Source organism: Amphibalanus amphitrite, unplaced genomic scaffold (assembly GCF_019059575.1).
Source record: "Amphibalanus amphitrite isolate SeventyFive unplaced genomic scaffold, NRLGWU_Aamphi_draft 001276F_arrow, whole genome shotgun sequence".
NCBI classification, from domain to species: domain Eukaryota; kingdom Metazoa; phylum Arthropoda; class Thecostraca; order Balanomorpha; family Balanidae; genus Amphibalanus; species Amphibalanus amphitrite.
This window is the reverse complement of record NW_024882769.1, coordinates 1-16,621: the sequence shown is the minus strand read 5'-3', so window position 1 is coordinate 16,621 and position 16,621 is coordinate 1. Positions and strand designations below refer to the sequence as shown.

Sequence of the window (16,621 nt, the reverse complement as noted above, 5' to 3'; positions counted from 1 at the left end):
CAACGAAAGCGATCCAATGTAGAAGTTGACGGAAAACCGCGCTTACATGAATGTACATGTTGTGGCAACGTGGTCGCTAACGCCAAGAAAAAAGTTTGAGAAATGTGACTAAGCCGCCTTAGAGCAAACATGGACCAGCCGTCCAGTCTCGCATTTATTTCCACCGAGAGCTAGGTAGGGGAAAGTGGGGTATGACGGCCACCTTAACTTTGGGGCCATTTTTCGGCCGGTTAGAAACATCATAGAAACGGGAAACTGAGTGAAAACCTTTTTTAGACATTTTACTTCCATTTGCCAGAAGATGAGACTTGGACCTGATTCAACAAATAAACTGCAGCTATTTTTGCAAAACTTTGCAAAAACCCGTCTTACCCCACCCCATGGAGTAAGACGGTCACATGGGTAGGGCAAGACGGCCAGCTTCTTTCACCGACCAGCACAGCTCGCAACAAAGGCCCGAGATTAGCCGCATTGATACAGTCGCTCGTTGGTCTCAAGTGCTCCGGAAATGACAGTATACGAGATTCGTGCAGAAAGCGTATGCTCGTATATAGGGCCTAGTTCAGAAGCCATGTAGAACCGTTTTTCACATTCATTATTCGAGAATAAACTGTGCCGAAGGAATATTGCTAACATGTCTGTGAGTAGGTATCGGAATCGAACATATTCTTGTTAGAAATGCTTCTATTTTTCTACAGCAACAAAAATATTTTCACCATTACAGACCCATTGGATTCATAGTTGTCCGTCTTACCCCAAACTCAATGTCAGAAGTTCAGCACGATTTTTCTCTGTGGACAATTTGATGCAGACAAAGCAAATCCGCGGTAAATGAACACTGGTGAAATATGAGTGTACCACAAGTGATTGCGAGTTTTTAACTCTATAGTAATGCACACAAAAGCTTGCACAATACATTATGGATGTTTTCAATGAAATGAGTGTTTTAAAGAAATCAAAATAAAAGATTATCGACTGAACACAAATTCACCAGACTTCAATGGTGGTGTGTAGTGGGAAAGGCAATTCTGGTCCTAATTTTTCTCGCTCGTAGCGCTATTGGTTTGGTCTGCAGAAGGGGTGCCCGTGTTACCTACCCTGACCGTCTTATAACCCACTTTCCCCTACTGCCTCAACTGCCGTCCGCCGAAGCTGAGTTTTGTGCAAAAGCACACATGCCTATAGGTATTCCTACCCATCATGACTGTTCACCAAACAAAACGAATGACAAATGTTCAATGCTCATGCGCATTATTTCTTTATCTATGAAGGGAATATAGGTTCGTAGAAAATGCATGGTTGGTTTTTCAGAGGCCATATAGGTAGAACACTTCGCTATTATTATTTCATTTGTCAAGACTAGGTACACGACACAGGCCGAATATCAGCACAGGTCAAGTCAAGGTCAGGTTGGGTGTAAGGTCACTCTACGAATTATTTGCGTAACGCCTTGAAAGAAAATGTTGTTATACCATTCCCAGTTCCCACATATCATCTATCACGTGATGGGCCACCCTGCACCGTCCATTACCATCAGCATCAGTCACGTGATATAACCCGCGCCCCGCTGGGGGGGGGGCAGAATCTGCCCCCCCTCCCGTTTTTCGCCAATAACTTCTAAACGCGTTACGCCAGCGACGTCAAACTTTCATTACCTTATCATACATCAATTTGACACGTTCCCTGAAAATTTGAGCGAAATCCGTCGGAAAATTTTTGAGAAATTGACGTTTTAGTGACGTCATGTTCGCCATTTTCGCCTCAAAAATGGCAAAATTTCAAACGCCGCTAACATCTTCATTTTTAAAGGAATCAAGACGTAACAAAAAAGGTTATACGTGATTCTACTTTGTCTATCAAATAGCTATCTCGGTTTTTTGAAAATTTGGGATTTTGGTCCAAATTTTTTCAAAAAACTGACTTTTTTGGGAAAATATTTATAAAATCCAAAATTTTGAGTGTATCGAAAAAACCGGAATATATGTCAAAGAAGTGGTCTATGTGCACCTACATACCAATTTTTAGAAGAATCGGTTCAAAAATGTGGGAGTTATTCAAAATTTTATGACGTCACGACCGACAAAAATTTTGAAAAATGATTTTTTTGGAAGTTCTGGACCTCGTACGGAAACAAAAATAGCACCATCCGATTCGCCGTGAAAACCTGCATCAGATAGACACCTTTTTAGGCCTTAACAACCAACTTCAAAATTTGACCTCACTTGACCTGACCTTGACCTGACCTCGACCTGAAATTCATCCAGAGGTGGTCCATATCACTTATTGAGTGCGCCTATTGAATTCTATGAGCAAAATGACCCATAAAACATGTGTCGCACATGCCCTTTTCTATATTTTGTTTTTGGTGACCTGACATGACCTGACCTGACCTTGACCTTGACCTTTGAATGACATTGTATGCAACGAATATTGTCTTGGTAGTCTAAGAAGACGTTTTGGGCAATCAGTCTCACTCCATTCTTCGGCAACTACGGTGCAAGGCCGATACTGTAGAAACTTGCATCTTGTACCCTTGACCTGACCTTGACCTGACCTCTGACCTACTTAAGCAAAAAAAATTGGGCTCTTAAGATCCGCCTTGTTGAGAGCTTTCGATTGCCGTTTTCCCCGTCTTTCTACGACCATCCGTTCGGAAGTTAGACAGGGGGGGGCAGAATCTGCCCCCCCCCCCCCCAGCAGGGCGCGTATGGCTGAATAGCCCAGCGGGGCGCGGGCTATCTCAGCAGCCCGCCGTCGCCGCCGCGCTGTCTGGCTCCCGTCGACGACCGGCCCACGTGCTGTATCGTCGGTGGCACCGCCAGTCGGCGCGGCGCCGGCGGACCCCTCGTCGGTGGCGACGGGCAGTCGCTGTCGGCTCCGACGGAGAGTCAGTTGAGCCCGGGGTCGGGCCCGCCGCGGACGGCTCCGGCCAGAGGAGGGTGTGAGAAGGTTGTCTGGTGGACACTGGATTTAGAGGTGAGTTGATACCAACAATTTTTTATGCGGAATAATGGTGAGCTGGCTTTCATCCATGAATATGAATATGAATTGAATTTCAATCTCACTCTTCGCAGGGCGGAGACGAATTCAATTTGCCAGTTAAAAACAGTCAAGACGTAATTCCAGGTATCAAACTAAACTTATTGGTGATGACAAGGTACAAGGCCATCAATATTTCCCAGAGTGGTAATTTCGTTGGCGGAAAAGCCGTCTGAATACTTTATGTCAACATTCGAACACCCTGGTGTAGAAATAATCCTAACAAATTAAAGCGAAGATTGAATTAGATAAAGGTCATAAAGGTCGGTGAAGATAATGTAGGGCTGAAGCGATAGCACAGAAGTGTGCTGAATTATTCAACGGTTACGGGACATTGAAGGCTAACATTGTCAAGTTTTAGTTTTTAAATCATAAATTAGTCGCCCCATGTTTCTGATATCACCGTAGTCCGTAAGCCTTCATTTTTCATCTATGGGTGTGCCAAAGTGGCACTGGGAATATTTTGCATAAGTTACGCAATGTGCAAGCTGCAACAGACAAGCTTACAAGGCAAGGCCTGGTGGGAATTAAGTTGAGCCAATTACGAAGCGGTTTGGAACTCTCACGCTCAAATCGATACCAGCACTACAAATCATCTAGCTAATCGATGCGATGCTCCTTAACTTCCCGTTTAAAAGTTAATCTTTCCTGTAATCATAAGATGAAACACAATTATCAATGGTCAATGCCCAGATATATTCCTCAAATAAACAGACGACAGTATGAAGGCTAAGCATGCCGCCCAAAACCGAGACTTTGTCATGCGTTTCGAAAATGCAGTTCAATAAAAAATAATGGAGACGTTTAACATACTTTTATTTCTGTGATAGCCTGACACAATGGTATACATATTATTGTCTGGGTTATCTTCTCTCATCAGTCTTGATCCATTAGACGTGTTTGTCTGCGTGTATGCGTGTCTATCTTTCCGTATTATCCCAGGACCCAGGCCTGTCCGCGATTGTCTGTAACCTGTCACTACTCACTGAAATCGTCCCCATCCCACATTGTCTGAGTCATGTCTCTGCGTGCCTACCGCTTGGCTAGTGTCGGCATGCTTACATAGTGTATATCTACTACAGTCGTCTGTATTTTCTAGCGCTCTGTCTTCATATCATGCCCCTCCCCTTGTATTGTCTGTTGCTTTGCCTGTCGTGTGTCTGTCTGATATCGTCGGGCGTCTATATGTGTTGTCTGTCACTCGCTATCTGTCTGATATCGTCGTCCGTCTATATTGTCTGTCACTCTGTGTCAGTCCCAGGCGGCGCCGATGCTGATGGTCTGTCAGATATGCGTCATTGACTGTCAGCTCTCCGTGATTGGTTGTGCGTCCGGACGGACGGACGGGCCGGAACAGGCATCGGTGACGGACGGAAGTACGGCTATTAACGCTGAGACACATTATACAGTGTGTACAGTTTGTACACACGTACACACAGAAGGCCCGGAGACATTCTTGATTGGAGAGACACGCTGGAGTAGCTTGCTCTCTCTCTCTCTCTCTCTCTCTCTCTCTCTCTCTCTCTCTCTCTCTCTCTCTCTCTCTCTCTCTCTCTCTCTCTCTCTCTCTCTCTCTCTCTCTCTCTCTCTCTCTCTCTCTCTCTCTCTCTCTCTCTCTCTCTCTCTCTCTCTCTCTCTCTCTCTCTCTCTCGCTCTCGCTCTTTCTCTCTTTTTATCTCCTCTCTCCCTCTTTCTATCTCTCTTTCTCTCTCTCTCTCTCTCTCTCTCTCTCTCTCTCTCTCTCTCTCTCTCTATCTCTCTCTCTCTCTCTCTCTCTCCCTCTCTCTCTCCCTCCCACACACATCCTGTCTCTTTACTTACCTCCACATCACGCACACAAACACGCTAACACACGCATAACAATGTGTTGCATATGCTCCTTGATCTCCACAGTCAACACTACTGTCGCCGTGCCTCAATGTCGGCTCTCAAAGCTATTCAGTGACTCGCTCAGCTGGCACCTAGTGATACCATTAGTAGGTACTTTCCCCTGAAAAAGGCATATCACGTTCGGCTAAATATAGTTGCAAGGTATGTGAATTGTGGGGAAAAAATAGAAAACATGGACGGCGTGCCACATAACCGGTATGACACACGGAGCACGAAAACATAGACAGAATCAGAACACAGATTGGCACACTGGGGTAGGGAAAGCGAATGAAATAAAGGACTTTAGGGCAGTACATTAGGGACAAAAAGGACTTTGGGACTTAGGGACAATTTATCTGCCCAACATACATACTATTGGACAGATTTACTATTGTGCTCTGAGATCCAGAAGTTCCTTGAGATCTAGCGGATTTTTTTTCTGGCTACCGCTCAACAGGTGGCGAACAATGGCGTGAGGAGAACAGAAATGGAGAAGAATTGAAAATGTGGCCTCCATTTAAGGGACGTACTTAAAGTGAGAAATGTGATAAGCTTTCATTAAGAAAATTTATAAGAGCTGTGTTGTGAGAAATGCCGGGCAGATGTGGCGAGATGCATTGACTTGTGAGAGTTTTATTCGAGTCACATAAATGTGGAAAATCGTTAGAGATATGGAAAATATGTGGAAGATCTTTAGCTCGAAAGTGGAGCTATAAAAGAGGAAATATGTTGGATGATGATAAAATAATAAACCAAAAATATATTTAAATGCATTTGTAATAATTTAGTTTATTATTTACATCATCATCCAACCTGTCATGGATACTCAAAGATATGTTGGAGTTCTGATAGGAGCAGGAAGCCGAGTAGGAGTGCTGCTGCTCCTACCAACCTTTCGCCATTCCCGTCATGATCCTCACAACATCGAGTCGGGGGAGATGTGGTCAGGAATTCGGAAGTCTTGTTAGATGTCCTATGGTAGGAGCTTATGGAAGATAAAGTGAGAGAATTGTATGACTGGGAGATCTGCTGTGAGCGGGAAAGCTATGGGATATGCAGTGAGAGAACTATTTGTCTCTGATAGATCTGTTTTGGTCAGGAAGTTATGTGAGAGACTTTGTCTGTCTCTGGGGGACCTGCTGTGATTGATAAGTTATGGGAGACGAAACGTGAGAATTTGTCTCTGTCTAATAGATCTGCTATGGGCGGGGACTGACCTGATCGAGTGCTGTGCGTTGGAGCGGGAAATGGGCATGCCGAGCGGCACAGATGGTCCAAGCCCACCCACCTCGCCTGCTCTGCCGCTCGGAGTATGGTGTCCACCAGGGGTGTGTCCTACCTCCCACGGTAATGACACCGCTCAGCCGGTGGAATGGCTGAGATTGTTACTATTTCGGGCTTAGGATCTCATGTAAATCGACCGTAAAATTGCAGCAGCATGGTCATTTGGGGACAGCTGGTACTTGCTTAAGGCAGCCCCACACTGGACCTCGCATGCGGGTTGCGAGTTTGCGGGTTTTGAGTTTGCAGGCATAATACTAATTCATAGAGTGCTTAGACCGTTCCCTTATGGTAACTTCATGAATGCAGTGAAGCCGGTACGCCTTCAGAAAATTGCATATAGTCGCAATACCAGCGCAACGAACCAAAATTCGACTCCAACGAAAAACCCGCAAGCCTCGCAGAACTCGCAGACCTCGCAGCGAGGAAAATCGAAAGTTGACTCAAAATCAACTCTTGGAATGCGATGCAAGGTCGCCCGCAAGCTAAAAACATGCAGACTCGCTTGTTAGATGGTAGTGTGGGTCAACCAGCTTAGTTTGTATTCTTTGCTTTTAAAGAAACCCGAAAACCCAAAAACTCGCAACCCGCATGCGAGTTCCAGTGTGGGGCGGCCTTTAGACACGAAATTCGGTAGATTGAGATTAAAAATTTTAAATTTTCAGTTTATTGGTAATCTGATCACTGATGCTCATTCTCTTTACTGAATTCGTTCAGTTGTTTCTGCATAAGCATCACTTCACTTACCACTGAATTCAGTGACCCCTGGCGACGACCAATGACCCACTAACGAGCCTCACAGCCCCCTAAATCTCCACTCCACTTCCGCACGTAGACGGAACTGCGAGCTGTTGAATGGCGCCACAGATCTTCCCACTGAGTGAGACCTCAGTGAAACGGCATCTCGGGATGGCCGAGCCCTACGTGACGTGGAAGCAGATGGCCTCTGCCAGACGTTTGCAGGCTGAGGTTTTCCGTAACTGGCTGAAGTGCCGTGGAGCCAGCCTTTGAAGTGAAGTGCCACAGTTTGTGATGGCACGCTTGTGAAGATGTGTTACTTTTTGCAAGAGTTTTTATTAGTTTAGCGTACCTGAAATATCGTTTGGTTTAAATGCTGAAAGATTTTTTTTTATATATAGATGGCTGAAATGGCTCTCCGGAAATGTGATAGTGATTTAATGAAAACAACACTAATCCACATCAAAGCTTTTCGTTATACAACACGAACTAGGTTTTTTATCGGACCAGCCTTCTCACGCCGATAGCGCTGCAAATTGACGTTTCAAAAATGGTCTCTGTTAGCCGTTTTCAAAACGGGTTATCTAGCGAATGCACCAAACTTGATCAAATCCCTCAAAATCTCTTTTACAGCAAATATAGTCACATCATAAATTCATTTATTTTCAATCGAAAATCGTGCCTAATAATTTGATTAAAAAGATAAATGGGCAGGTATGCAAGCCAAGCTCAAAACTGCAAATAATCAACTATGAACCTAATTTAACCCGCGACCGCCTGGGGGGGGGTCGGATCCGACCCCCCCCCTCCGTTTTTCTTGAATAACTCATGAACCGCTTGCGCTATCAACTTGAAAGTTCGCATACCTTCTCCCCCATCAATTTGACGTCTCCTGTGCAATTTTTAAGAAAAAAATTTCAAAAAGTTTGAGATATATCGATTTTAGTGATGTAACTACATGGCGTTTTCAGTCAAAAAATGGTAAATGTTTAAAAAATCGCCAAAAATCGAGAGTTTAAGTAAATTGCAAATTAAGGACATGAAAAGACGCAGCTCAACGAGTTCTTTAAAATGGCTATCTCGGATTTTCCATAAAATGCGTTTTTCACCCCTAAAAATTCAAAAAACTGTATTTTTTGGAAAACAGCTAATAAAATCCAAAATTTTGAGAATTTCCAAAAAACCGGAATATATGTTATAGAGGTCTATTAGAACATTAGATGTCCCAAATTTCAACTTTCTATCTTCATTTTTGACCCCCAAATTGTAAAAAATAGCTCCAACATGCATAGGGCATGGTGACGTCATAAGCATTTTCGCGAATTAGAGGCACTTCTGAACATCGCATGTGAAAACAAATGGCACCACTAGATTCCTGGGACAAAGCTTGTCTAGAAAAGTGCATTTTTATGTCAAAAATAAAAAGTTGAAAAATTGACTTTTTTTCTTAGCCCTCGTTTAGTTATGTATGGAATAAACGATTTTTTATGCTTTCAATGCACACTTATCACCAGCACAGTGACTTGGGGTCACATATAACCATTACCATCGGATTTGGCGTGAAAAATAAGCCATAAAACATGTGTCGCACGCCCATGTATCAGAAAGTGAAAACCGTGACCTTTCGTGACCTGACCTGACCTTGACCCGTACTTAGTATGACCCCTATACGCACATGGTACCTTCACTAGGTCTTTGAGGTCATTTGTGGTGAGTTTCGAGCAGCAGCTATCGATTCCGCTGTCCGTAAGCCTAATCATGCAAAACCCCTGAAGTTGACCTTTGACCTGACCTTGACCCGAAAGTTGACCTCAATCTTAAAATCTTAAGAGCGCTTTGGGAAGGTCTCGTAGAGACCTTTCGAACGCCGCCTCGCGGGGCTCGATACGACCATTGGTTCTCGAGATAACAGGGGGGGGGGTCGGATCCGACCCCCCCAGGCTGATGTGGGTACGGAAATAGCCCAGGCGGTGCCGGGTTAACCAAATCGCACCAAATGTGACCAAAGGTGTGTTAGATAACCGTCGTTAAAACGGATGTTGTCGACAAAGTCATTTAATTCAAACGGTCAATCATTCAAAAGGTCATTCAATTAGTGAATGAAAGTTAGTAATATTGGCGTTTAAAATGATAAAAACGCTGTAGCATTCTTCAATCTAAGCGCAGCAGAGAAATTACAACTAGAAAGAAGGGACGCTTGGCGGCTGGTGCATTTCCTCGTCAACATGCTGTTTTTTAATTTTAATTCTTTTATTAACCTAATTGTCATCGCATGTGCTATGAAGGAATACTAGATACAAGCATTATGGTGAAGTTAGATAAATATAGTAGTCTGATGCTCATGAGTAAGCTATATGAAATGTATATTTTAGAGAAGAGAAGAATGTATATTTTAGAGAAATCCTTAAAATAGATACAAGCATATAGATCCTAGTCGTCAAGCGACAATGATGCAGTGTTTTGAATTCATCTGAACAATACACGAAGCGCAAAATTTATTGCCCTTGTTTTCATCGTTTGTTCAATAGATATTAGGTAGAATTTCTCGGTATATTGTATGTCAGGCAATCTTACCCGCCATGGTAATCTGTCTTCACTCCGACAAGATTGCGAGGCAATCCATCTTGTCTCAGGAAATTGCCAGGAATTAATTAGCTATACAGTGATTTAGTAACACTACGAGCAGTGTGCTCCGTGCTGCGTGTGATTCGTCCTTTCAAACTACGGGCATATATTGGCGTACTGAGGCCGAAGCTTACATATACCCATCTGCGTAATTCATACGCATGTTTATCACGATTTATTTTCATATTGACACGAAGCCTGAAAAGCCTAAATGCAATATAGTACCATATTAAGTCTTGACCTTTTACATCACATAAGCACAAAGTTATCGGACCTCGGTGCTTTTTAATATATTTTGCTACGACGATCCATTGCTTTGCCGAAGCTGAAAGCGCTGTTATTGAATCGCACATATGCCCCGGATGTAACACGTCCAGATAATTACGTTTTTCTCCTATCGCCCGTCGCCCTCTGTCAGGTTGTTCCGTTTGCAGCGGCTCACGCCACGGCTGAGCACACCCCTCCAAACAGGCTGTTGTTGGATTTGGTGCTACCAGCGGCACCCTTCCAATGATCTCTGTTCGATTCGCACCGGTCATCAATCGTTAACGCTTCCGTGAGCAGCACACAGCCAATCGCAGACAGTTCCGCACACCGTTAGACGGTGGAAAAGTAAACAGTCCGACAAACGGACAGACAAACACCCTTACAGACTGACTGACAAATTAAAAAAGACGGCCAAACAAACAAACTAACGCTACAAACGCAGACTTATTCCCATATAGGTGAAAAGACCACCTGATAAACACTACAAAAAAAAAAACAAGATACACAGAAGACATCATGCAAATGCAATATGAAAACATAAATAAAGCTGTCACTCTACCGTGCCAAGTAAATAACCAAATAAATAAGCAGACTGCTGCTGTGTGGGGCTATAGAACCAGAGGCGTAGGAACAGGAGGGGGGCATGGCTCCCCCACTTTTCAGCCATTTTTAAGAACCAAATTTATTATTTATTTGAATACAAAACTAAGAGCAGGAAAGGGTTCAGCATGGTGAGATGAGCACAAAACTGCAAAGAATCTCTTCATAGGGGTATTGGGGCTCCTACAAAGGGGCATTAAAGCTTCGCTGCCCCCCCCCCCCACTTTTTGTGAGGTTCCTACGCCCATGTATAGAACCTTCACCGCGTTTCTTACTGCCTCTGTGGTAGTGGCCTAGCCAGCTCCACAAAATCACTGCCAACACCAGCGCCTGTGGCAAGAAACGAGGTAGCAGTAGCCGTGCAAAACATGTTTTGGTGAGTGTCACAGGCGCTGTAGGATAACAATGGATGGGTTTGGTGATGCTTTAAGACGGGAGGGAAGGGAGAAGGGGCAAGATGGTGGGAGAAGGGAGCTGCGACATACGAGGGACAATGACAGTAAGGCAAAGGAGGGCTCGTTTGTCCATCTGCCCACCCGTCCATCCGTCTATCCTATCATCCGTCCATCCGTCCGTTCGTCCATCCGTCCATCCGTCCATCCGTCCATCCGTCCATCCGTCCATCCGTCCATCCGTCCATCCGTCCATCCTACCATCCGTCCATCCTACCATCCGTCCATCCGTCCATCCGTCCATCCGTCCGTCCGTCCGTCCGTCCGTCCATCCGTCCGTCCGTCCGTCCGCACGTCTGTCTTTCTGCTCATCTGTTGATCCGTATGTCCCTCAAAATGACCTTTCCGTCCAGGCGTCCGTCCTGCCGATCGTGGGCGGCCCGTACGCCCGACCGTCCGTATACCCGTAATTTTCCGTCAGCAATCGATACGGTAGTGTTACGTGTTGTCGTTCTTGACACCCGGTCAACGCGGTGTGACTACTAACACAGTGGGGCTACCATGGTTTCCAACATGCAGCCTTATGAGTATCTACACAAGTCCTAATACAGTTGGGGTCCAACCTCTCCCTGATTTGTTAGGAAAGGATAAATGCGCACCTATGTGCATAGGTGCTAGCTAGGATCAGGCTAATTTGACAAAGCTGACCTTGACAATAGTCAACTACTGCAGTGGCCATAAAGGGCCGTCCAAAACTTCGAACGATTTTTTCAATTGGCCATCGAACACAAAAAAACGCAGTTACCTATTATTTGACTCAAAACAGTATTATACAATTTAGTTTGAATAGTGTAACAGCATCATTTGCCTCAGTCCCCTTTAGCAGCCAATGTATGGCGACTATCGATCCACTGACTAAGGTAGCTGAGCAAATAGCAAAACATTCATCACAGCAAATGGAATCGGCGCTAGTCGGAGTGCATTCAACTGTGGACAAGAAATTATGAGAAACCAGGATATATTACTGTAGCAACGAAGCAATTTGCTGATTGTATTGTGTCGCGCTCAATTTGCTCTCCTTGTTGAAATTTTCAACAATTGTATGCCAGCTGGATACCATACACTGAAGGTATAACTTTCAATGTGCGCCAACGTATGGTGGTATTACAACAAGAGCACTTCATTTTCGTTTCGCTGCCATTTTCCAGCCAACGCAATTATCGTTGGTAAGCCACTGCGGTCCTTGGGAGCAAAGGAGCCATTCTGGCCGTCTTATTGGAGAGACCCTCTCAGAATGCCCCGGCCGTGAGTTTCAGACTCAGCTGAGTCGGTCACTGTGAGACGCTGAGTTCGGAGATGAGTTCCGAGAAACGGAGTTCTCGGACAGGGTGTGGTGTCATTAAGTGTTTTCTCCTCCGTCGCTCTTCCTTTTCTTTTGTAAAAGTCAGACTGTGTCGTTCGTTGAATGTTTTCCGTTATCTTCCTAGCTTCTTCTTTATTAACTATCCTGGCTAAATGAGTTTCATTGAATGTTCAAACCTCAGCCTATTTTTCATGATAACAGTATTTTTTTCTGAATCATGTCACAATTCCGAATATTCGTTTTCTGAGCAAATATCGGCGTGTCGTCGACTCCCCCAACTGCGCTGTGTGCTAGCCCATCCCAGCGCCCTTCCTGGCATATCTGACCGGCTCCTTTCGTTTCAGACCCACGGAGGAGTCTATTACATCTCCATTACTGGAGCTTCTCCACCCACCAACGCTCAATGGACATAGATGACGTCACCCTGCTTACGTCACAAGTATGACGTGCATCGCAGCCGAAAGGTTATCATCAACGGCAGGGCGGAGGCGATGGATCAAATATGTGCCGGCTACGAGCTCAGAATTCTGAGTATCCCCGAGGCCCAGCGCACGTCTCGTGATGTTTTCTAAGTCTGAAAGACGTTAGGGTTCTTTGTTGACGAATTCTAAAGGAGGACGCTGCTGTGAGAATGGAAAATATGACAGGCAGTGACAAAACGAGCCAAAACACGGCGCGTTGTGCGTCCTAACTACCTCACTGACGTACCGACAGAGGCAGCTCCCAACTCGCCAATAGATCACCCAGGAGCGACGCAACAGTTGACGGACTAAGTCGGCAGCGACGAGAGAGAGGGAGAGAAAAAGAGAGGCGCTTTTTCACCTCCCACGCCACACTGCAGCCCTCCCACTCCCCGCTCAGCAGTCGATCGAACGGCCTGTTGCATCTATTCGCCGCTGCGTTGTCAATAGTGCCCAGACTACGTCACCGGCTCAAATCAGTCGCTGATTGGTGGAAAAGTGCTGATGGACGATTGCGAATCGGCGCCTGAACGAGCATGATTGTGTTTATTCAAATTGAGCAATGAAAGCGTCACAATAAGCGCAGCGTGTCAGTTCCAATTCCACAGCACATTCACTGGACCATGATTCCGGTTTTTACTGCAGTGTGAATAATTTCGACATCCAGGAAACACTCATCGCCGTAAAACAGCGGGTTTTCAGCTACAAAGAAGTGGTGTGTACACCAGCGAGAACATTTGCGGTCTGTGGCAAAAACGGAGCGACAAAAGCAAGACAACAAGAAGGCTGCACCACTGCGCCAGAGACAACCTCTCTTCGACGGGTGGTACTGGCTTTAGTAGAAAGCACTCGGAACGAAAAACTCCTTCGGCTTTCTTCGCAGCGAGTCGCGATGAACGCAGTGCGTGATTTGATGCTGAGCTTCGATGCCGTGTTCTTCTGTCTGCTGCTGCTGGCGTGTCTGCTAGCACTGGGATTCTATCTGCGGAAACCAGAGAGCACGGCAGGTGAGTATATCGAGGTCGTCACGCAGCCCACAGGTGATGTGTATGAATTGTGAGCTGCTGGGGGTGTTGCTAAAAAAAGACGTTCGGAACCGCATGAGTGAGAACTCAAAGTGAGAACTGGGAGTAAGGACTCGGCACGAAACCTTGGAGTGAGAACTAGGAGTGGGGGGTCACCGTGAAAAGTTGAAGTGAGACTCGGAGTGAGAGCTCTGATTTACGGCGCAGAGTGTGATCTCGGGTCGTGAACTCGAAGTGAACTCTCGCAGAAAGCGGACGGTGTGACAAAAACTCGAGTCGTAAAAGACAGTGTTTTTTGTCGGAGCTCCGGTTCAGAAAAAGGTGCAATGTCGGGCTCTTATGAACAGAGGCGGGTTGTGATGGAATATCGACGAACATTCGATCCCTGTGGGTGTCGAGATAGACTAATCGAAACCGACGGAAGGTTTCGCCGACGACGGCGCGTCCTCTCGCAGCCTGCCCGTCGATCAGTGTATTGCGGTGCAGCAGACCACGCAGGCGCTGTACTGGTGCTGACATCTGCCGGCCAGCAACATAAGTGGTGTTTGTGATATCATCCGCGAGATGCCGGGTGCTGACAGGCTGAGAGCACCCCGTGTTTTAGTAACTGGACCGGTGTTAGAATAGCATTGCCATTGTATTTGTTACGGAATCGCGATGCATTTCTAATGAGTGAGCGCATGCATACATGAATGAATGAATGAATGAATGAATGAATGAATGAATGAATGAATGAATGAATCATGAAGAAAGGAAGGAATGAAAGAAGGAGCAAGCGAATATAAGACTATGTATGAAGAAATGAATGAATGAATGAATGAATGAATGAATGAATGAGTGAGTGAATGAATGAGTCAATGAATAAATGAATGAATGGAGGATGAATGAATGGACGTGTTTCCGTGCAGTGTTCGCTCAGCTCTTCCACAAGCGTGCTCAGACTATTCACGTTCGCTGATTGTCACGACTTTCGCACTGTCGGTTGGAATAAATGGATAACAGCGTTGCTCAAGGCTCGTTTGTGGCAACTCTGCTCAATATCCCTCGCAATATGTACCGTCGAACAACAAAGTGCATGGCTTGACAAACTGTCGTCTGTGTTATGAGAAAAGAGCTGCCCAGCCCTGGCGAAAGTTGAGTGGTCATTAGCGCTCAGTACTGCTGAATTATATGTGTTAATTTATTTAACTTGGAAGTGGGGATAAGCAAAATATTCAAATAATTCGACAGAAGTATAAACACAACAAACGATTACCATGTATAAGTTCCAGAAACGTGATGGTAGCAGTTCTAACTTCTAACGACAAAAGTTTTTTTTTCTAATCTTGCAACGTTCTAGTACCAGATAACATAGAACGTTCATATCTTTTGCTTCTAATCATTATTCATTTTCGTGATAATTTTATTACTATGGCAATAGGAAAACCTTTTAAAGGGACTATCCCACTTTAACATGGGGTTTGAGTTGAGATAGCCAAGTTTGCGACGAGGTTCAGAAACCACTATCTATCTAGGTTGCAGCCCCCGCGGCCTCTTGGTGTTGAAGAAATTCGTTCCCTTCATTTGAAAATGGGCCTTGTACAAGGCCCTATCTTCAACATGGAGCGACCGTTAGTGTGACGTCACCTCGTTTAGTCATTCTGATTTAAATGGGTTTGTTCGTTGAAAAATCGCTTAAAACTGTGGTGCCTACAGAGTAAAAAGAATCAGCTTTATGACAGTAATGTGGCCTGGGGAAGGAGATAATTTTGGGCTGTGACGTCACATATTTGAAAGTTTGTGTTTGGAATATGGGAAGCCTAAGATGTTTAATGAAAAATAAATGCCAGAACCGTGTTCCTGGTCATCCAATCTATAAAGTCGGGCACAATTTAACTGGTTTTAACAGCATTTTAGAAGGTGGGATAGTCCCTTTAAACGCTCACCTACGCTTTTCGGCTGACCATCGCCGTCATTCCCCCACCATTCCACCCGCTGCTCTGCCCATCCCTCACTGCACGCGTAGTATCGATTCTCGGCACTCCCATCCTCACCCCTCCCCGCCCTAGTTCTACCCCTCCCCCTTCCCCTGGGTCGTGCCTGGCACTACCCTCTCGGCGCAGTAGAACAACAATCGGCAGCAGACACGAAAATAGAGCTCGTCTTGGGTCACGGCCAATAGGAAAGGGGACGAAGATTGACGAAAAGAATGCTTGATCATCAAAATATGATGGGCATAAACCAAACTATCCTATTTTGTTGTTTTTTAGATCGCCAGTGTTGTCCCTGGATAAAGCTACACATTTTCGTGTGTACTGTTTTTATCTTGACTTTTACTTTCCGCACAATTTTCATGAATACAGCGAACTTCAAACTCGACACTTAGAGCGAGTCCCATCCAGCGTAGTAGTCCTTGTATCGCTACTTGATTCCTTGGATATGATCTAAGGATGTGACATAACTTGATTGGGAATATTCAATTCTCTATACGGTTGACTTGTGATCCTCGGTGATAATCCCTATAACGTGAAGACATAAATACAGATGTTTCGAAAATGTCAAGCGATACATCAAAACTAAAACTGCATTTAATTAGTTAGTATAATGCATTATGTCGTAAAGTTAGCGTGTACCGTCAATCTGTTCAGCACCAGCAGAATACTGACATTTCAGCCTTTGTTAATCCCTAGCCAATGTGTATTTTGGACGTTGGTGCTAGTTTTACTGTTACATCGACCGCAGTTATGCTCCAACCACCCACACTGGACGTTTCTACCGCTGTTCCAAAGTTATCGCCCACTGTGGCCGAATGATTGACCGATAAAAGAGTCATTCCACTTGGAATGGCGACTTTAAACATGTGAGCGGAAAATCTGGACGAGAAGGAATGTCTCATTTTTGGGTGACAAGCTCCCGAGCTGTGTCCATTTATCTGAATTCAAATTAAATGTCTAAAATGAAGCATGAGGAACAAAAGCAGTT

General features: G+C 45.0%; 1 long non-coding RNA gene across 1 annotated transcript; it reads left to right on the top strand.

Moving 5' to 3' along the window:
* Positions 1-2,858: 2,858 nt before the first annotated feature.
* Positions 2,859-14,672, top strand: LOC122371756. The gene is made up of 2 exons (XR_006254778.1): positions 2,859-2,976; positions 12,519-14,672. It is a non-coding gene; the product is annotated as an uncharacterized LOC122371756 (long non-coding RNA).
* The last annotated feature ends 1,949 nt before the right edge of the window (positions 14,673-16,621 follow it).